At 41.9% G+C, this 23406-nt stretch overlaps 1 protein-coding gene across 2 annotated transcripts in view; it reads left to right on the top strand.

The window, feature by feature from the left end:
• Window positions 1-23406, top strand: part of Stau2 (staufen double-stranded RNA binding protein 2) — a 236411-nt gene that overhangs the window by 139150 nt on the left and 73855 nt on the right. The gene's annotated exons all lie outside the window — the stretch shown is intronic.

Raw genomic sequence — 23406 nt, 5'->3', positions numbered from 1 at the left:
CACAGCTGAGCTCTGTGTGTGCATTTGGGAATGAAGCTTCTCCCCTATTTATTCTGAAATGCCCTATGAGACCAACAATCCTTTATCACATAAGAGACTGTAAAGGACTTGTTAACTGTGGGAAGGGAGGTTCACGTGCGCTGACTCCTAGTTGCCTTGAAGGCCACGTTCTGAATGTGACTGTCAACTGACGGGATGAGCCTGCAGCTGCCGTGTGCTCAGGACGCTCTGGCCCCACATTTCATTGCTCATCTCCCACCTTAGTCTCCCCTAAGCTGTAATCTCTTGTAGAAGTGTTCTAGATCTGTACTGTGTAGAAGATCATGTATGGTAAATGTTTCACGCCGTCACATATACAATGGGAAAGAAGATCATGTGTGGGAGTACTTTGCATGTTTGGTTTGGCTTTCTTACTTCACAGATCCCATCCGAATCTTTCAATTCTATCTCCAGGTAATTGCTAGTGTTTTTAATCAGACTATTAATATGAAGTTGAAAAAGCTGTTACCAATTATTGACTCTGTCATCTGAAATTTAAATGCTTTAATTTCAAGTTATAATTTTAGAATTTGTTATTTACCTTAAGAATTACAATAAATCACTGTTTAAACAAAAGACTTTGATTCATATAGTGAAAGCACTAGACTAATATTTAGTTCTACCAATAACCTGCATAGGATCAATTAAAATAAACTGATGAAAAGAAGCCCACTGCTCATTTATAAATGTCTGCGAGCGATGGTTCGTCTCTGTGCACTCTGGCTCTCAGCTGAGCTGTGAAGTTTCTAAGTTCCTTATGCATTAGTTCTTGGCCGTGACAGCAGCTCTAATCTTTTTCCTGTCTTCACTTTAACCAACTTCTAGTCTCCTGTCCCTATTGCCGGGCTCACTGCTTACATCTGTCTCAGAAGCTTGCACTGAGGTAATATGCTCTTACTCATGGACAAGGTAAACCTCTCCAGATCTGTGACCATGGTTTTCAGACATTACTGTGCTGCTTCACTGGACTGAGCTGGTGCTGACGGGAAATGTGCTGCCGTGGATCGCAGCCTGCAGCTGCAAGGCAAGCAGACTCTGGAGAGTAGCTTCTGGTCCATCATGTGTGTACACATCATCATGCCCCCTACAAGGTTCTTTGTGACTCATTAAGAGTTTTGAAGTGTATTTCTTTCTTGGTAATTTCTCAGGTAGGAAAACATACAGATTTTTTGTTTCTTAAACAATTTAATTAGACTGTAGCTAGAAATTGTAAGACCAGCTTGTTAGAAATTATATGCTCTTCTGTTACTTTTATTTCTGGAATTTAAAAACAATAAATTCATTTTCTTTGTAGGTCAGAAACTTTTCATTTCATTCCACATTGAACAGTTGTCATTCTTACTGAATGTATAGACCTGCTTGGGCCTGCCTTTGCTCACTGCTATTTGATTTAAGCCTAACTAAGCTACTGTGAGTGCTCTTAACAAAACTGATTTCACAAAGCAGAGCATGACTGACACCCATTCCTAGTCATCCTTTCATTCTCAGCAATTCCCTTCGAAGGTTTTTATATTTAATTTTGGTATGTGTTTGAGAGTGTATGTGTTTGTGTATGTATGTATGTATGTATGTGTGTGGACATGTGTGTGAGAGTGTATGTGTGTATGTATGCATATGTGTATGTGTGTGCAAGAGTGTGTGTGTATATGTGTATGTGTGTGCTTGTGTATGTGTATGTGTGTGTGAGTGTATATGTGCATGTGTGCATGTATGCCCATGCCTGTGTTTGTGCAGATGCTCTTGGAGACCAAAGGCATCAGATCCTCTGGAACTGGATCACAGGTGGTACTGGGATCTGAACTCCAGTCCTTTATAAGAGCAATCTGTGCTTTTAGCCGCTGAGCCTTCTTGTAGGCCTCTACCACCAAAAGAGGTATTTCAGAAACAATGTCTTTCAGACCCTTTTATGAATGCATACTTTTCCTCTTAAATTCTGTTGAGTGCATTTTAATTATCTTTTAGAACTTGGAAATTCCTACTAATTTATCATTCTTAGAAAAGTATTTATAGGGGTTGGGGATTTAGCTCAGTGGTAATGCGCTTGCCTAGGAAGCGCAAGGCCCTGGGTTCGGTCCCCAGCCCCGAAAAAAAAAACAAAAAAAAAAAAAAAAAAAAAAGAAAAGTATTTATGTCAATAGTTTTTGAGCCCAGACATTGTCTCTCATAACCAGTCTGTGTTTATATTTGAAAGAAGAAGTCAAGGCTATAGTTAAGTCATAGTGTTTGAGGAACCTTTGCTAGTCTTCAGCTACAAAGTCTTTCAAAGTTATTCAGTTTATCATGAAACTGGCAAAGGTAGTTGGAACCCTGCACTTCTGAGCTGAAGTAGATGACTCTGTCTTAGACATTGTCTTCTTCTTAAAGAAATTACCCTTACTATGCTTTTCTGTACTAATATTACCAGCAAATAGTAAGAATGATCAGTTGCTTGTTCAAAGGAGTCATGAGGAAGATTCAATTTGAAATGAAAACGAAGTAACTTTAGCAAATTACTTTCCTAGCTATAATTAATTTCACTTTGGTCTTCTCTGTCATATGATCACCGTTCCCTGGATGGTGTCACTTGTGAGTCCTTTAGAATGAAACATATTGTTTATTCCTTACCTGAGTGACACAGGGAAGCACTTAATTGGTGTTTCAATTAAACTGTATTATTTATTTTAAAAAATGTGAGTTTTACATAGTGATACCATTTCTAGCTAAACGAGACTCTTTTCAGATAAAACTCACGTAACTATTTTGATCTGCCTTCTTAGAGTTAGTTGCTTAGGGTTCACTTTGATGTACAGGCTTTGTTATATGTCTACAGTGTGATATTAATATAGATTGCATTGTGATGGGTCACAGATAGGAAGGAGAGGCTAGGCTCCCTCAGAATCATCTTCTCCTCTTCTATTCTCCACACAGGAAACTTAATAATCCACTTTCTAAAATCTTCAGAGTGGATGTTTACAGTTTTCTTGTTGGTGGTGTTTTTTTGTTTTGTTTTGTTTTTTTGGTTTGTTTTTTGTTTTTTTTTTAAAGAATGGAATATGTAATGTTTAAATGGCCAATAAAAGTACAATTTTTTGCAGATAGAATATGGAGAAAGAAGACATTCTTCTTCTCCACATTTTCCTTGCAGCATAACTTTCACCGTATTCCATCTGAGTTCAGATTCTCATCTAAACTATGATATAAGTTGCAATCTAAAGTGGTAAAAAAGACACACTTGCAGTGTTGGTCTGGGGTTAGCATCTGTGATTTCCAGTTACTTCTTGAAAGCACCTCTTGTGTTTAACCTCAGCTTCTTTCCAAAGACTCCTAAAATTAAGTTTATATTTGGTCTTCCTACAATGACCCAAATGCTTAGGCATAGTCTTTGAATGGGCAACTCGTCTGTCATTTGACTTACTGTGTCAGATATTGTTAGACTTTATGCTGGCTAAACCCCCAGAAGTTTGCAAACATAACAGGTTTTTTTCAAAAATGAGTTACAGATCACCTCCATTACAGAATTCCAGATCACCTCACTTTACTGAAACATAAAAAGACTACAGAAAATCCCTGTGCTTGAAGAAAGGACTCTCGGTGTTCAATTTGAAATAAAAATGAATAACATTAGCAAGTTATCTTTCTTAGATGTATTAGTGTCTTGCTTTGATGGGTAACAGGTAAGAAACAAGCAAAGTAGACTGCAGTTTGGCACCAAATTGTTCAAAACTGACCTTATTCTAAAGAGGTGCATTATATCCATTAAATGGTATCATTTGTATAAACTCTAAGAGTAAAGTATAACATACCACATGTTTCCACATAAAAAACATAAAGACACACTTTATGACACTTTAGACCTCTAAAGGCAAAGACCTGAGGTAAGTGACTGCAGTGCAGGAGAAAATGGTTGTCAGGGCTATCCTCCCTAAGCAGAACCATCTGTGCCTGTTTATTTGTTAGAAGATACTGCAACTCAACATTCAGATTTTGCTATTTGGAATTATTTGAAGATCAAATATTGGAGGGAAAACTTTGTTTTTTATTTGGATTTTTATTGCATTTCTCTTTGGTAGGGAGATTGGCAATGATGTGGTTTATTTCCCCCAGTGACATAAGCTTAGTTAAAGCACCTACATCATGTTAAGTAATCCCACTGTTGCCCTTTTTCCAACATTCAGTGCTGTCCGAAGTTGCCTGAATTCTCATATAGCTTGTTCTCTCCTCACCCAGGTAGCTCTTTAAATTTTATTACATTGATTGATGGACTGGTAAGTTGGTTGAGGGTGGGGTTTCTGTGTGTGTGACTGTATGTGTGTGGAGATCAGAAGAACCTCAGCCCTCCTTTCATGTGAATTCCAGGGATTGAACTCAGGTCATCAACCATGGCTGTAGGTACCTTTACCATCTTGCCAGCCAGCACAAGAGAAAGAAAGCACTGTGGAGTAACAAATGTGAAAGAGTCTTTAAACTCAGAGCAGCTAAAACCACCTACCTTGACACTAGGGGACATGTATCCTATTTAGGTGACACTGGGATAAATAAGGGAAGGAAACTGATATTTATGGACTGGATTGTAGTATACATTGATATAGGCAGGCATTATGTATATTATAACAGAAGGACCTGGCATGTTTGTGTTTAGAAATCTTTTATTGTTGTTCCCCTTTTTTTTAAGATTTGAGACAGGGTCTCATATAGCCCAGGCTGTTCTCGAAATCACTATGCAGGTTGGCCTTGAACTCCTGATGCCTCTGCTGTTGTATCCTGTGTACTTGGATTATAGGCAGGTGCCACCACTCCTGGCTGGCCTTCTTTTTAAAACCATACTAGTCGCATGGTGCTTGAAGGCCTTCCCTGTAGCAGGGTTAGTGTGGGGTAGGCCCATGGGCCTATGGACACTAGTTTGTTCTCACAAGATCAGTGATGACTAGCTTTGTTCTGCCCTTTGAACAACCAGCGTGAGCCGTCTAAAACCTCTGACTGCTCTGAGCTAAAAGGGCATTTGGGGTTTATTTTAAAATAAAGCGTTATGTATAAGTACTCATTTAAAACTATATTGATTAAATATAATGTTAGTAATATAATAAATTACTTTTCTAATCGTGATTATGTTTTAAATCCTGTCATATTTTAGGGTCTCAAAAGTTCTACCTCCTGATTTTGGTCACTGCAACAAAAAATTTAGGAATGCTGAGATGAATCACTATGTAAAGACATTTGCCGTCAGAACTGACAGCCTAAGTTCAGGACGCACATGGTGCGAGGAGAGCCAGCTCCTGCAGCGTGTCCTCTGCCCTACATACACGCGCGCGCGCGCGCACACACACGCATGCATGCACACATGGACACACACCTACATATGCATGCACACACATACATAAATGTAATACATAGATACTAAATGAAATTTATACATTGTGAAATACATAAATGTAATTTAAAAATACTTAACTGTCAAAACTAGATATTGGAAAAATATGACTATATATGATGCTATCCTTTTATTAAGTGCAAACAAGATCCTGAGCCAAGTGTTTTAATTAGAATATTTGAGAAAATAAGAACTCCTTCTGGAAAATGATATTAAGCACACAGCATCTTTTAAATGTTTTAATCAATACTGTTGGGAAATAATTTACATACAGAAAAATCTGTTGATTTTAGTTCAAAGTCTGATTCCTTTTTTAAAGGCCTACAACCGTGTGCCTGTTGCTTCCACTGTTATGAAAAATGTGCTTGTGCCTCTTTGCAGGAGCTCCTCCTTCCCTCCACAGCTTTGTCCTCACTCCTACCCAGTGCAACACTCAGATTCATCCGTGTCTTGTGAGCTGACACTTTGTTCTTTTGCTGCTGAGTACTAGTCCATTGTATAACTGTATGCCAGAGAGTGTTTCTCGGTTTACATGGTGATGGACATTTGGGTTGTTACAAGCTTGGCACTATTACGAATAACGAGATATGCAAGTCTATCTATACAGGCTCTATACAAACAGAGTCTATACAGAGCACATGCAAGAGTCGATACAGACAGTTCCCACTTCCCTCAGGACAACAGATTAGAGCGGAATTACTGCTGCATCATGGTAAGTGCACACATACTGATCCCTTTTCACCTGTGTGAGCTCCGCTGTTGCTGTGGTTACGTCCTCACCATGACCCCTGTGCCGCTGACATCCTAGTCTGTAGTTCATTGCCCCTTAACTAATTCTGTTCCTTAACATGTATTCTTCGAGAGGTTCATAGTGTCTACAACGAAACCCCCCATTTTCCCTTCTAACTGCTCCTGGGTCCCCACACACCCTACCAATCTCCTGTCCTCTTTTTTCTTTTTCTTTTTAAGCCCACTAAGTCTGAGTAGTATGCTGATAGATGTGTGGGCGTGGGGCCATCTGTTGGAGTGCTGGGTGTGCCCAGTGGCCATACCCCAGTGCTTCACTGGTCATTTGTGACGTGCCCATTGGTCACTGTTTCTAGTTGTACTTTTCTTATTTCTGACACATAACATGTCTTTGAATACTGAATGGTCCCATTTGCATTGATGTTGCACAAATGTGCCTTTGATCTCATCTAAGAAATTCTTGGCTAATTAAGTCTCAAAGCCTTTCTTTTGTTTTTATGTTTTTTAAAGATAAACCTTAAATTATGTGTTTCTGTGCAGTATAGAGTATCAGGACGTTCTCTAAGAAAGTGTGTCAGGAGTTTGTCCTCACCTCTTTCACCTGTTCCTGAATGTCATTACATTTGAGAAATAAACTATAGGTTATCTTTTGTAGATGAGTACTCGCTTTTTGGTCTAGTGACCTGTTAGGCCTTTTAGACTGATCTATAAACTGTCTTCCTCATGCTGACCCCCTAGGCTCCATCCACCCAGCCTTTCCTTCAGTGTCTGCATCTTTTCCCATCATCCCTCTGTGCTGTGTGATAACAGTTATAAGCAAGTACCCTGGACTTCGTGTACCCAGATCGAGGGGGCCACTCTCTTCTACCTCTCCTGGTTTTCAGGATCGACACCATAAATTTCAAGTTAATCTGCTAGCTTCCAGCCCATTCATACTTGAAGATAGTAAACCTTCACTTCGGTCACTGTCCCGTGAGCCGTGCAGATTTGGAGAGTCACCTGTCCTAGCCGACGTTCATTGTCTTCCATGTACTCTTACCATGCTCTCCCAGGTCCTTCTGAGCGTCCGGGGTAGTTTGTACTCTGTGAGAGGCTGCACTGCTTGTACGGTTCCTCCCGTAAACCTCCAGCTCCTCGGCCAGCCCAGAGCCCTTTGTCCTGCCACTTCAGCTGCTGAGACTTCAGTCTTACAATAAACAACAGGAAATAGACTGTCCTTGGTCACCACCACCCAGACACATCACAGACTTCAGTCTTACAATAAACAATAGGAAATAGACTGTCCTTGGTCACCACCACCCAGACACATCACAGACTTCAGTCTTACAATAAACAATAGGAAATAGACTGTCCTTGGTCACCACCACATAGACACATCACAGACTTCAGTCTTACAATAAACAATAGGAAATAGACTGTCCTTGGTCACCACCACCCAGACACATCATAGACTTACATTTTTTTCTGCATAAAAATCTTGGCCTTCCAATTGAAGTTGAAAATGACTTGGATATTCCTGACTTTGATCATATTCCAGCCTTCACATACTTTTTAAAGCCACATCTTATATTGATAACTGCAATTTATTCTTCTATTACCAAAAGTTAGAATTCTACCAATATGTTTCTTAAATTTGTACTGAATCAAACCTTTAATTACTAACTTGTAATTTTGGCATTTACCAAAGGAAATAATGCAAAATATGGGAAAAATCTATAGATACAAAGATGTTCCATATCCAACCTGTTAAGATAATGCCTCAAATAAATGTACTCTTGCCAAAATTTGAACATCTGAGTAAAGCTCTTGGTGTTTGCGAAAAGGTTGTTTTTAGACGTTCGCAGGAGTAATCTGTCTGAGACCTCTTTTCTGGCTTCTGAGGCTGTAGGTCACAAGCTCGCTCCTTCTGTATAAATTCACTGTTTCAGTGTCTGCCTCCACACAGCCTTCTCTGAGCCTCTGTATCTGTGCTGTCTCCTTTGTTCTTTAAGAAGGTCAACCCTAAACCCAAGATGATCTCATCTTGAAATAATTAACTTAGTAACACTTGGCGGAGCTCCCGTTTTCAAGTTAAGGCCCCATTCAGAACAGGAGAACTGAGCTTATCTTTCAGGAGCCTCTGTTCACCCAAGCCACACGAGAACCTCTCTGAAAAGCTGAGTATTTGTATCTTTTAGTCCATTTGGAGGATTCTAACTGTATCTCCTCAAATACTGTTTCTACCCCACTTTCCCTCCTCTCTCTTCCAGACTTAATTGTCTCTCAGGTATTGCTCCAAGGTCCACAAGACTATGCCTTTTTCCCATTATGGACTAGACTATGTTGTTTCTGAAGAAAACCGTTTACTATTTCTCCTTTATTCTCTGGGCTTTCTTTTGGTTGGTTGGTTGGTTGGTTGGTTGGTTGGTTGGTTGGTTTTGTGCTTTGAACCTTGTGCTATTCTGGAATTTTTCATAAGTTTCTGCTTATCTGAAGATAATCTACTCATGACAGAGTATTTCCTATCATTGAGTGTGTGGTCAGTACGGATTAGTCTCTGGTCTCTTACGTATAAATTATCCTTTTCTATTTCTTTTGAAACTGAGTCTAGATTACATCTTTGCTGTTAGGAGTGCTGTTTCTAAATAGCTATGTGCTGCTTTCTGAGGCACAGTTCTGGATATACTCACCCCCAAACTTGTATTTCTTCTCAGACTTTGTCTTCTGAGACGGTAGTCTCTCCTGGTTCCATATCAACTTTGTGTATGAAATGCTGCAAAGGAAAGCTTCCTGGAGTTGGCATCAGGTGATCATTGCTACCAGACAGCATGAGTGTACTTTCTCTGTAGGAAGGAAAATGATGGGGAGAAAAGGTAAAACTGCTGGTGAGCGGCTTCCCTGCAGTAGAGGTGCGTCTCTGGGTTTGATATTAACTTACATAACGTCATGTGGAATTACCAAAGACCAGCTTTCTCATGGCTACCCATTCCTGGCCTGGGAGCATTGTGTAAGCCCCTGTACATCTGGTTATAACCTGCTCCTCTAATTACTAGTTCTGTGTCTTTCATAATCTTGATACTTTTTGAGGATGGTGATCCTTCAATTTATAAAAACAAAAAAGTTCTTGACTTTTTTTGATAAATTTTCATGATTTGGAAAAATAGCTTGAAGTTATATGGGAAGATTTTTTATTTTGTTTTGTTTTTTGAGCTAGGTTCTCATGTAGCTCAGGCTGGCTTTTTGCTGTCCAGCTGAGGATAACCTTGAACTCCTTGGTTCCTTTGCCTCTCCCCTAAAAGTGTTGATTATAGAGTCGTCCGCCATGCCTGCCGAGGCAGCACCTCTTTTAATGAGACTCTCACTGAAAGGAGTCTCTGGACACAGCTGTAGTTACTGTCATCCGCAACATTCACTCTGCACACAGTGCAAATAGCAGCATGGCTCACTCTGTCTCACATGCCTAGCAGTTTTAGAAGATTCTCAGAGAAGAGCAAAGTCTACTCTGTTCACCAGCACATCACACTCCTCACTGTTCTGTTGAGTAGAGTTCCAAGATGGCTGTTATGTCGCTTCCTTTAATTTCAGCCATGCTTCAAGGTAATTCTACCAACAAAACTTCTTGTTTTGCTCATTTCTTGTGTTTTTTTCAGACTGAGAATTTATAGGCTTTGTCCTAAGTGTTATTGGTTCAGTCTTCCTAGTTTGCTGGTGAGTCAGTCTACCTGCTGACTTATCTTCTATTTCTTTGGAGAACTGTTGTTTTCCTTCTACTTGTTATAAGTGTGTGCAGCTAATTTCAGGAGCATTCAGAAATGTTGCCTGTTACATCTGGTCTTGGTCTGGAATCTGATTCTGTCTTTTCTCAGTGACATTGAGATTTCCCTGCTCCTTGGTGTCGATGATGTTCTATTGAAGTATCAACATTTTAAGGACTATACTCCTGAAACTTGTGTTCTTAAGCGTCTCCTGCAACACTGAACAGCTGGGGACATTGTAGGTCATAGCTGGAGCATGTGGTGACAGAGGTCTATTTACCTTGCAACAATAGGGAAACTTGTTGATAGGAAGAATAGCTGAGCTGGTGTCTCAGTGCCACCCTCAAAGACTCGATGATGATCCAGCTTTCTTCCCCTGGGCTCCCTCCAATGAGGCATCACCTTGTAACTATTTTCTGTAGACTCAAATGACCCCCTCATGCTGGGTGGTGGTCAAGACTTGGCCCTCTGGCAAGGAGAGATGAGGGGCCTTACTGTCACTAACAGGGATAAAAGTCTTGACTGCTCACTTGCCTGTCACTTTTACCATATTTGGGGCACTGACTCTCCTTGATATTGTCTCACAGACATGTAATTATGCACTCCCCTAATGGCTTCTGCAGTTGGGATAAGAGCAAGTTTGTCTTCTTCTCTACAGTGATAGCCAAAATTTCTCTGTGTTGTTAGTTATTCTCTTTCTGGCCCTTTGGGTAGAAAGCTTGCTTTGAGGGGCTTATGGTCTACGCTCCCTGCCTTCCTTTCTTCTTCTCTATATAGCTGTTGGCATTTCCAAGTTGCTGGTTTGCTCATGCTCAGTTCAGTGATAAAACCCTGGAGTTTACTATTGGGCTTTTTCCTGAGTCCTGAAGTCCCTTTCTCTAGAATCCTGGGTCCTCTTGTTTATGACACTTGGAGAGAATCTATTTACCTGGTGCAGAAGCAGAAATTCATAAATATTCTTCTTAGAAGGCTCTTAAACCATAAATGTAATTATATTTTATATTCCCAGGTAGAAACTAGTATATTCCTCTGTTGCATATAATGAAAAGACACAATAACATACAATGGAAAGATATATAATATCTATGTGCAGTGGAAAGGTTTCTAAGATTTTTTCCTCTGAGACCTGTATTCTTGAAGAATTACTCAGCACAATAGACTCTGAACTGGCCCTGGGAGTGAAGAGCCTGTACGAGCTAAATGCCAAAGGTTAGTGACCTTTGAAGGACACTTTTCCTTGGACCTTGAAAAACATTTTCCTTAAGAAACAGATAATTTGGGGTTGGGGATTTAGCTCAGTGGTAGAGCGCTTGCCTAGAAAGCGCAAGGCCCTGGGTTCGGTCCTCAGCTCCAAAAAAAAAAAAAAGAAAGAAAAAAAAGAAACAGATATTTTTGTATAAAACCCTGTATTTTAGTATGCTTTTATTTTATGTATGTACATAATCGACACACATGTGTGTCTCTGTGTGTGTGTGTGTGTGTGTGTGTGTGTGTGTGTGTGTGTGTGTGTGTGTGTGTGTGTGTGTGTGTGTGACTATGAGCACCTACGAAAGAAGAGAGCTCCTTTTCTGGCAGGTAGATAATTGGTGAAAGTCACCTTGTGCTGACAACACTATTGTTGCCATTGCTAGGGAATTTCTATGTCTTTACATCACTGACAGATTTTGGACACCAAATACAAGCATATAATTTTGAAAGCTCATGCAAACATGTGCTTTCTGTCTCCATTCCCTTTCGAGGTGCTAGTGTGATAAGCAGGCTGTGGGGGAGTTTTACAGTATAACGCACTGCCACTTGCCTGAGCATGCTCAATGCTGACATTTGTTCCAAGGAGTGGATATGGTGTTAAGTTCTTACTTGTGAAAGAGATTGAGGACAAAAACATCAGAGAAAGTCAGTAACAGACATTCTCCTAATGGTTTTTTGGGGGTTGTTCTTAATGTTTTTCTTAAGAACAAAGAAATCTTGTTCTTAAAATCATACATTGTGCCATATCTTTTACTATATGAAATGGTGGGCTATAATAGTAATAAAGTACATTTATTTTAAAAGCTCTGATCTAGTTATAGTACCAAATGAGTTTTGTAAATTTTATTCACTTTTAAATTAGCTAATTGCATATATGCTTGTGTATTATATGCATAGCACTAAAATAATATAGGCTGATGCTAGTGACAGGTTGGTCCATGAGATAACTTACATATCATTAGATGAAAAGTCTACAGAAGTAGAGGGAAGTTCATCTGTTTTTTAGTTCAGGATTCGTGAAACACATCTGTTCCATTCTTGCTAGGAACATACTATGTGAGGTAAATAAGATTTCATCTTTAAACCTTAATGTCTCATCCTAGGTTAAGCATGGATCCTAGCAGACGTGAGAACCAAGCATGTCTTTCGTATCCTGAGATCCATCACTAAGTGCTGTCTTCCTCTTCAGTGTTGGGCTTCCAGGTAGCACCTCCAGTGCTGCTGGCACTACCTGCTGCTGGGAAGGAAACTCCAGCTCAGTGAATGAGCCTGAGGTGGGCTAGCATCCTGGTTTTCCTGACACACAGTCATGTGACATCCAAGCACAGAGGAGTGGCCCTCCCCTCTCCTTAGTGATGTAAGAGGAGCTGAATCTTTTGTTCCCTCAGCCAACAGGAGGGAGCCTTTACATGTCAACAGACCACGCAGTAGCCAGCTCCTGCTGGGGTTTCTGAACAACGTGTGGTTCTGTGGCATCAAGGAGAGCAGCCCCTGAGAAACAGTTTGACTCAGTTCTTTGGGCAGGGGGCAGAATAAAGAGTAATTTTTATTTGGACAGCCCTCATACAGGTATGAAAAAATTCATATAATTTTAGGAAAATAATTCCAAAACAAGACATTTTTCTTATTAGAAGAATAGTTTAAATGTTTTTCTCTTTAGGGAAAAGAAATCTTTAGGCCGCTACAATAACTGTTGGAATATAAAAGCGTAAAATCCCAAACCTGGGCAAATTGGATGATAGGTCACCTAGGCAAAGCATTTGAAGATTACAGTTACTATATAGGTTTGCACATGCCCAAGGAAGCCCTTGGATTGGCATTTTAATTGATAACTCCCGTTTTAGTGCAATAACCTTTACAAATTCAAAAAAACCAAAATGGCCGTTCTTAGTGTGAGTGGTGCAGCTGCAGGATGGCACTGGGTGCTTCCCTCTCGGGGTGGAGTCAGCAGGACAGCGTCCCGCAGAGGTCCCGGGGCCACGTCTTCATTTTCCTGAAGGATTTTTGCCCAATTAGCTTAAATACTCGTGTATTATAGTCCACAGTGTCTGAGAATTCAGGCTTCCCTTTAATACATGAGTCATGACCGATATCACTTTTTATTTCTAAGAAAAAATAAAGAAAGCCATATGACACTTAGGAAACATTATCTAACGTGTGGCCTTTCAAGGTCTTTATCAACATACTGGGATGTTTTGGTCAGTTTGAAACTGGGTGGTCCTTAAGTAGTCGTTTCACTTTGGTAGTATTAAGAGCTTTTATCTGGTTTATTGAGCTGTGTCAACGCATTGGAAGTGTGCTGAAGAACTGTCTTCAGCCATGGCTGCTCGGTGTGCTGTCCAGTTACCCATTTGTGCAAGTCCTAAGCTTGCTGTTTACCTTTAGTTCTTACATCCAGCCCCGTAGCTGGGGAGTGCAGCTCAGTGCTGTACCTGCCTCGAGCCTGGAAGACAACAGTCAGTCTGCTTCGGTTCAGTGCTGGGCTGCAGGTTCACACCTCTCCAATGCAAGGCCATCACTGTGGCTCAAGAGCCTGAGAGATGGCAAGGGCACCCTGGCCTCTTTCTTTACTACAGTGTCCTTGAGTGTGTATGCCTGCCGAGGTGTTGGAGACCTTCCACAGCCAGCCTGTTTCATGGCCACTAGCAGGTGTTTGGAGGCGTGGTGCAGTAAGAATAGAGGGAGGTGACTGTGTTAGCCTGATGTCTACATCGTCAGCATCCATGGTTTCCTCAGACATCAGTCAATGCTCTGAACTCCTCAGACCCTGAGGCAGCCTAGGCTCCTTGGTGTGTTTTGAGTCTTAGGCTATGGACCTTCCTCCCATCCCAGCTCCTCTGTGTTCTCAATAGTTGAGCCATTGTTCTGATTCTTAGCAGTGGGCCAGGGAGCACACAAGGCATATCCTTAATTGTTGGCTGCTCTCTGAGCTCCTTTTGCAGCAGGCCATAGGTCTTGATATTGATTATGGGGCAGCAGAAAAGTATGGAAATATATCCTACCATAGGCATTTTTCCCTCATATAAAAGTTTATAGGCTGTAATCTAGGGCTAGAGTGACAGATGACAAGGTGCGAGGCTTCTTCTAATTTACCACTCTATGTCTGGGGTTTCTTTATGGTCAAAAAAGTTAACACTAAATAGCAAATTGACAGGCTATAGAAGGGCATGAGACAGACACATGCTTGAAGTTGTTTTTCAGGTCCCCAGGAAGTTGCCACAAACTCCTTCAGCTTGTGTTCTGCTCAGCCATCAGAATAGTCAAGACCACAGGGAGCTTGACCTGTGTTAATCATTGGCACTAAATGCTGGCTAAGTGTCCCTCCCCATGGAAGGATGCTAGTAGGCAGCTCACAGCAATGCTGGGCTGGGCTGGTGCCTGGCTGCAGAGTGGGGACTTGACACCTGTAGTCTGTGTAAGTTGCATGTGCACACTAACATGTTCATGGGGTATTCATTAGGTACTTACAGGCTCATGGTGAATCGTAAACAGTTCAGAGAAGAGGTCTTTAGACAGTGAGAGCCAAGCTAGCGATGAAAACATTTGAAGACCATCCTTCCAACTGGAAATGTCTTGTATTTTTGTCCTTTCTAGCTTACTTTTCTCTAGGAGAAAGAACGAAGTTGCAGTAGTCCTGTTAACAGTAACTGTTCACCATCACTGTGTTGGAAAGACTGCCATGTCTTTCATATAGACAGCAGGCCAGTGGGTGGCGATATGCTGTGTTAAGTTTAAAATGTGCATGTTGTATAGTAGCACAATATCAGACTCTGCCATAAGTGCTCTCAGACCAAGCTGTCACGGTTTCACGTTGCTTTTAGTGTAAACTGTCAGGGGATACATTTCATTTTCCCTGTTATCTCCACAGTGAGCAGCACTTGGGCATTCTTGAGCTCATAGACACTGACCACATCATGGTTTGCTCAGAAAGTACAGGATAATGAGTTAGAACTGTCATTAAATCTTTTGCACCTAATGAAGACTAGAGAAAATCTTCATGGTCCTTTGGAGACAAGGACTTTTACATTGACTTGATTTGAGTGCTAAACTTTTATAGATATCCAGGAAGAAACTCTTCTAGCTTTATGGAATGGCACCTATTATACAGACAGCCCTTCTGGAAGGCCAGGATCCTTACTGCTGTGATTCAGTAAGGATTCATATGTGATGCAGTCAGATCATAAGATATTATAACCTTAATGTGGTCTTTATGCTGCAGTCAGAATGGAACCTCAGATAAGGAAGCAGTTTCCCTCACAAATTCAAAAGTACCTTTTCTCTAAGCATTTAGCAAACTATTAACAAATTTTACAAATTTGTTAAATTTAACAAAAAATTATAGCTAATGTGATGTTTCCCTTAAAATTAGTGGGACTCTTTTTCCTTTCTACGTTCATATTTTCATTAATTTATCACACAACCAATGTTCTTACTGACTCGGGAGCCTAACACTTAAAAAGACACTGGCAGGGCTGGAGAGATGGCTTAGCGTGTGAAGGCACTCGTGTTCAATGTGAGGAGCTGCATTCCCAGCATCCACACAAACTCCAGCTATGGCTCTGTTGGCCTGTGCTCCTAACACAGGGTTCAGGGATGGAGGTGGTAGAAGGAACACAGGCTTGCTGGCTGGCCAAACCAGCCAACAGATGGCAAGCTCCGGAATCAGTGAGAGGCCTCTTCTGAAGGGAAGAAGAGAGTAGTAAAGCAGGACACATAATGTCCTTTACTGGTGTCCAGGTATGCACAGATGAATGTGCACACACACACACACACACACACACACACACACACACACACACACACACAAAGACATGCAGTGTCTTACATGTGGTTTTTTAATGAGCCAATTCAAACCAGAGTAGATTATATATTTATTAAAGATTTATTCATTTATTATATATAAGTACACTGTAGCTGTCTTCAGACACACCAGAAGAGGGCATCGGATCCCATTACAGATGGTTGTGAGCCACCATGTGGTTGCTGGGAATTGAACTCAGGACCTCTGGAAGAGCAGTCAGCGCTCTTAACCTCTGGGTCATCTCTCCAGCCCACATGTGGTTTTAATGGTGATTATCTTTGCAATTTTCTGATCACTTTATTTAGGACTGAGCTTTGCAAATCATTTCAGTTTAATTGAGTCTAATTATAATGTCAGAATTTTAAACATGATGCAGTGACATATATCCAGCAGTAAGTCTGTATGATCTATAATGTGGAAATAGGAGAATGTCACTACCAATTAGGAATCACATAATAAACACAGTCAGAGAGGAGGAAAATCCCTGTAGGCATCATATGAACTCTGACCAGTGCTTATTCTTGAGCCCTGTGTGCATTTGAAGGCTTAAATGTGAGTGGAATGCTTCGGTTTTTCTTTCCACCAGTTATAATGAAAGGCATTTTCCAGGCTAGAAAAGCCAAGGAAACTCAAACTGGAATCAGTGGACTTTCCTTAGAAAGTATTAGCGTATTCTTAACAGGTTTTAAATACTTGAGATGTGCTCTGCATAAAGTATTGTAGTTTCCTTGAAATCTGCACTCTGACTAGGGACCTGTCCTGTCTGGAGATTGCATGTGTGCTCTAAAGCTTCTTTACTGTGATAGGCAAAGTGGAAAGAGGTGTGGCCATCTGGCCCTGGTCCTCTCCCATGCTAGCAGAAGCTCTGCAGAAGCTTCCTGGCTGCGTGTCACTTGTTCCTGTCCCTTTGCTGTTTTGGCCCAGCTGAGAGATGTGAGGCCTTGGCACGGAAGCTCTGTGCTCCCTGATACACTATGGCACTATCTGTTAGAAGCTTGAAACATCATGATAGTTTGTGCTGGGAGTAAGCTATCTTAGGAAATTTAAATTATTTTAGACTTCTTGTTTGCAGTATACTATTAATTTAAATATGGAATTTCCTCATGAAGAAGCTCTTCTGTGTTTTTAGGAGTCTCAGTCAGCAAAGCTGTTCGAATAACCTAAAATGTTACTCTGATACACTTGTCTGCCTTTGTCAAAGAGTTCATGTTATATATAAAATAACCACTTGAACTTTCAAAATAATTAACTTAGTCCCATAGTTTGGGATGTTCCTATGTAAAGTTCTAGTGTTATTGTTTAGTTTCTGGAATAAAGAAAATCTCAAAAATGGTTTCTTAATGAACAAATTCCTCTGGGTGTTCAGCTAGCTTCTTGCAACAACACATATACACAGTAATACAGACTTTTAATTAACATAAGGATCTTACTTGAGCTTAATGATCTAAGAACCAGTGGATTTTCTAGCTTGAAACCATCGTTCACAGTCTGCCTTATAGTCTTGTGATTTTTGTTTCTTTGAGTGGACCTTCTTGAGTGGAGAAGATGAAGGGGCGTGAGAACACAGTAGGGCATCACTTGTGGACTACACATGTGGCATTTCGCACCTCCCCACCCAGCCTCACAGCTCCCTCTCCAGTGTCCTGTCTGAGTTGGTCACTTTTTCCAACTGGCTGCTGACTTTCTAGGTTAAATCCCTAGGTTTTAGGTCAGAAGCTTAAAGTAGTCATTCAAAGCTACCATTTTCTATGTCGTTATTATTTTTTTTGACAGTTTCTCACTCTCTGGGCCTTGTTATAAAGACCTAGCTGCTCCCTTGAGTGATCCCTCTGCCTCTGTCTCCTGAGTGCTACAATTACAGATATGAGGCACCACATCTGACCTGAAGGTGACTTCCTTCTTTCTGATTTTGAGTCAGTGTAATCTGCTTTTTCATTTTAATATTTATTACATTTGTGAGGATGGAGCATATGTTGTGGTATGTGTGTGTGGAGGTCAGTGATTGATTTGAGGGAGTCAAGGCTCTCTATCATGTCGTCTGGGGATTGAAGTCAGTAGCCAACAAGTGCCCTCCCTACCTTCTGAGAATCTTATCTGATTTCTCTTTCACATGTTAGCTGAGCTGATATTTTTCTGTTAACAAGTTCACACTGCTGAACTATTCCAAGCTTTGCATGGCTTCTTGTCACACACTCTTGACTTTGCTTTTAGAGCCTCGAGTGGCTTCCCATCACACTTTGCATTTACACGTTAGCCCCTGGCTGACCTGGTTCTCTGTCCCAGAAGCCTCAGCCCCTGTCTCTTCTGTTCATTGACTGCCTGAGCCTCTCATGTCTTTTATTCAATGGCACCACTGTAGGTGAGAGCAGCCAGGCTGAAAGGTTCTTGCTAAGATTCCACTCTGGAAGAAGCAAACTGGATGGGAAATCTGGTCACTCGGACAGGTGTGTGAAGGAGTGACTGGGGAGCGTGAGGGGGTGTGCTGTGCTAAGACAGTGGTAGAAATGTCATTGCATGCATCTGTCACACTTAGGACATCATTGTAAAAGGAAAGTGCTACAAATTCTAGGGGATCCTCCTCTTAAAAGGAGGAAGTTACTCACACTGGCCCCTGGGAAATATAAAAAAGTGGCATCTCTTGGCCCTCCTGCACACTGGATCTGTTGAATACACCATGAACGCACCAGCTTTTGCCTGAATACTTCAATGCCAGTAACGAGGAAGACCCACTCCAGAGCTCCTGGAATAGACTCCAGAAAGTGTTCTGGGCTCCAGTGTCTGTCTCACTAGAGGACATCCTTCCAGCAGGGGTGTTAACTTAAGCTGGAGAGGCCATTGGTCTCTGAGGATGCTCTTCATTCATTGTCCTACTGTCACAACAGAAGTGACAGTAAATCCACATCAGTCTAGAATGTGTAATTCTCTAGAGCAAAGCCTGGTGTGGTTATCTACACACCGAGTGGCTGTGCTGGAGAACTCTATTACACGGAGCACAGAGACTTTCAGGCTTAAGCCTGCACGAGGGAAATTTAAAAATTGTGGATCACATTTCAGGCTCAAGGAGAAGTCCATCTGTACAGGCTGAGTGAAGAACGTGGGACGCCAGGCTTCTGAAGCTATGCTCAGACATTTTAGCGTATCAGGCTTGGGGATGAGTTGTACTGATTGGTAACAAAGATGCTAAGCTAGGTTTGCTTACACCATGTGTCTCAGTATCCATTTGGAAGGGTCTCGGGATCTTGCTTTTGCTCTCTGCATTTGATCTGGTATCTTAATCAGTCTTCTGCTGCTGCAAAGAGACACCATAACTATGGTGACATAACTATGGCAACTCCTACAAAGGAAAGCTTTCACTTGAGGCTTGCTTACAGCTTCAGAGGGTTAGCCAATTGGCCATGCTAGCAGGGAGCATGGCAGCATGCAGGCAGATGTGGTGCTGGAAAAGTAGTTGAGAGTTCTGCAGCCTGATCTGCAGGCAGCAGGAAGAGAGCCTGGCTTGGGCCTCTGACACCCGAAAGCGCATGCTCTGTGACACGCTCCTTCCAAGGCCACACCTCCCGCAGTAAGGAGCTCCTAACCTCCTAAGTAATGCCACTCTGATGACGAAGCACTGGGATATGTGGGTCTGCGGGGCCGTTCTTACTCCAACCAGCACCGTTGTTCAGGTACGTTTCCTAAACCTCCGTGCCAGTAGGAGAAATGGTCTTTTCTTGTCTTCTCTAGTTACATCCAGCTAGAAACTGCCTTTTCTTTTCCTGGTTTCTGTTGACCTGTGTTCATTCAGACGGCAGGTGAGTCTCTCACACAGATGGGGTGAGCGGGCCTGGCTCCGCATCTACCCTCCAGCTCAGTTTCTAGCTTCGAGATCTACCTTTGTACGTCCAGGCGAGCTCAGGAATTTACTTGCTTCAATAAAGAATGGGTCAGCAAATCAGTCAGCTAAGCAGGCACCAACTAACTAGGGAGCTGTAGCACGTGACGTTAGTGGTGAAGACACTCTTCTGGCGACCGGACTGAGGGTGCTTACTGAAGGTCTAGTCACAGATGACTTGAAGGGAAAAGAAAAGGAAACCACGATTAAACACTGCGTGGTGTTTGCCGTGAGCTAAGCTCTCTGTGGGCTCTCCATAGCTCTGCTTACTTCTTAGCATTCCCTTGAGTAGTGTGCAACCTGCTGCAGCAGCTGCCTCTGCGTTTCCTTTGCTGTTGTGGCTTCTCTGGGTGTGAATCCAGATGAGGCCATGCTGAGTGACACCACATGGTATTTAATCATGGTTTCTTTTTTTTTCCCCTTGGAGGCGACTTTTCGCCCTGGGCTTGTGGAAGGTTTGGCCAAGGCTCACTGTAACTGAGAGGACAACCAGGAAGTATAACAATTTGCAAATCAGTTGGGGATTTGATGGCAGCTGGCCTCAAATTGGCAATCCTCCTGTCTCAAGCTCCCATGCCAGCACACCTGGCTTCCATTGTGCAACCTTGCATTAAGTTCTGCTCAGACATTAATTCCTTTGGCCTGAGTAATTAAACCATAAAGTCTTATAGTCATATGATATTTTAAAACAGAAAGAGAAGCCCTCCTTCCATCAGTGATCCACCAAGTGATGATGCACGCACAATGCCGCTGGTGCTGAACGTCTGGAGAATAATGCCTTCATCCCCCAGCTCCAAGGCACCGTCATCTGAGGGTCCCATGCAGGATGCCCATGAATATGACTGGCAGAAGACGTGGCTTAAGCTGGCCTAGGCATAAGCAGCCGCCTTCTCTCACAGACGGGTGGTTCCCAGAAGAGTGACCTCTGGGCTTGGTGACAGAACAAGGACTCTGATGTTAGCAAGGGTTCTGGTTCTTCCCACCTCCACTTCACTAAGAGCATGGGAAGGCTGGGTCTCTGGGTCCCAGCAACATAGACACAGGGACATCTGGCCTGTGTCTTGAGCAGATGCATCTGTACTGCAAACTTCTCAAACCACCTTCCCTTATAGCTCGAAAACCAGGTCGTTCCTTTCTCCATTTTTAAACTACTGATTGGCTGGAAAATGATGACCCCAGTGTTGGCTACTTAGCCACCATGAGAAACCTCAGGAGACAGATGTCAGTATGTAATTTAAACATTTCTAGAAGCCATAGTTTTATAAGTAATTAAATTTTCAGGAATGAGATTTTTTAACCCAACGTGTTAGTTACTTCTCTCTTTGTTGTGCTAAAATCTTTGACAAAAAAAAAAAAAAAACAGCTTAAGAAAGGAAGGTTGCATGAGGCTCACAGTCTGAGGGAGCAGTCCCTTGGGGTGGGGAAGGGTTGGTGGTGAGAGTGACTCCAGCTGGAGTGTAAGACATCCGGTCACTTTGTAACCATGGTCAGGGAGCAAAGAGGCCAACACCACACATAGCTCCTTTCCCCTCTTTAGAGTCTAGGACCCTGCAGGCCCAGCAGGATGGTGCCTCCCACATTCAGGGTGGGTCTTCCCTCCTCAGTTAACCTCTCTGCAGACACCTGGACAGACATTTGTGTGGTGCGTCTCCTATGTGATGACGACAGGTTGCAACAAATTGACTTGCAAAGATTGTACATCAGAATACCACTTACCAGTAACCAGCATTTGAGATTATTGAGGTCAGGCTCTCCTCTCACACCTCAAGTCTCAAGCTTCACATGAGTCCGTTTCAAGATTCAGTAGTCAAATCTATGTCTGATGGTATAGATGCATAGGCTGAAACCCTGTCTGCCTTCAGATTCACCCTTCACACTTAAGGGAATCTGTGCTCCTGCCTCTGTGTCTTCCCTGGGCTTTTCCTTCTCTGGCCCATGCAGCCCTTGCTCATAGGAACTTTAATTTAAATTTCGTTACATTCATCACATCCAACCAAGTTGTTATTCCAAGCTATCCTTAAACCTGTGAGGAGAGGTACATTTCTTCTGTATTTTTAAGGCAAATTTTTTGTGTTTTAATTTTTTACATTTATTATTTTATATGTATACATGTTTGCCCCCATGTATGTATGTGCACCATGCCTTTGGAGGTCAGAAAAGACATTAAATGACCTGGAAGTGGAGTTAGTGAATGGTTGTAAACTGTCCTGTAGGTGCTGGACACTCGACCAAGGTCCTCTGCCGGAGTAATGAACGGGGCTTGGGGCCATCTACCTGAGACTCACCTGTACTGTTTGTGTTAGCCTGTGAGCTCATGTACCAAACCATTTCCCATTCTCCCTCCCATGATGGTCTTCCTGAGGTCCAGAGCAGGGTCTCATGCCTGGGCATTCCGGGGGCATTCAGTTCATGTTTGTAGGAAGGAAGTAAATTAGATTTCTAAGGAAACTAGGGCATTTGAATTTTGCAGAATATCTGAAATAAAATGGATGAGAGAATGTTCAACCCGTAAGCACTCTCTACAGTGGCTCTCTCGATGGACTTCTTTTAATGTAAAGATTATCTTAATTCCACGTGTGAAGTAACTCTCCTCAGGGGTTACATCTTCCTTTTGTGATTCTCCTGGCCTAGTTATAGACTTTAGGGTGGTTGTTGTTGTTGTTGTTGTTGATGATGATGTTGTTGTTGTTGTTGTTGTTGTTGTTGTTGTTTTTGCCTGTCATTCATAGCACTTGTCCTCCATGGTGTCTGAATTTCTTGGTTCAAGTACTGGGACCATGTCCTGGTTCTAGCATCTGCCCAATGAGACACTGGGCAATGACTGCATTCCTAGAATCTTAGTGAGGCCAAATATCTTATGTTTCAGCAACAGTTGATCAAGACAAATACAGCTCTTTATCAATATAAAATATGGTTCAATGACATTGTAGCACAAGAGATACCAGTACTCCCCAGAGGGAGGCTCCACAATTTCTGCATCCATGATGTCTGCATCCATGATGTCACAAGCGGAGTATAGGCATTACCCTTTGGCAGGTCTGTATTGATCAGCCAGTGCTGTATATCATGGGGTGGCAAAGACCGTGCTTCCTGTCACTGTCCTCGTCAGGTTCCAGAGCTACCAGAACGAAAACTTGGGAGAATAGTTAGCTTGAGTATTTCTTAGTCTTTTAATGAACTGGGGGCATGAAAGAGACGCGTTTAAAAAGATAAATGAGATAGAATGTTTATTTTGGAAAAATGCTTCGATTTTTTTTATTCTTATATTTCAGAATATTTCTTTCATCTGATATGCATCTCATTGTAGAAATAAAATTTCTGGGCTGGAGAGATGGCTCAATGGTTAAGAGCACTGACTGCTCTTCCAGAGGTCCTGAGTTCAAATCCCAGCAACCACATGGTGGCTCACAACCATCTGTAATGGGATCTGATGCCCTCTTCTGGTGTATCTGAAGACAGCTACAGTGTACTCATATATATAATAAATAAATACATCTTAAAAAAAAGAAATAAAATTTCCTTTGTTGATGTTTAATATATGAAATTTCAATTTTATATAAACATAACAGTTAAAGAATTCTGTAGCTTTAAAACTATATCACTTCAGGATGACCACCAG

The sequence above is a fragment of the Rattus rattus genome, chromosome 1 (genome assembly GCF_011064425.1).
Source record: "Rattus rattus isolate New Zealand chromosome 1, Rrattus_CSIRO_v1, whole genome shotgun sequence".
Lineage (NCBI taxonomy): Eukaryota > Metazoa > Chordata > Mammalia > Rodentia > Muridae > Rattus > Rattus rattus.
This window is presented reverse-complemented; position numbering and strand designations above follow the sequence as displayed.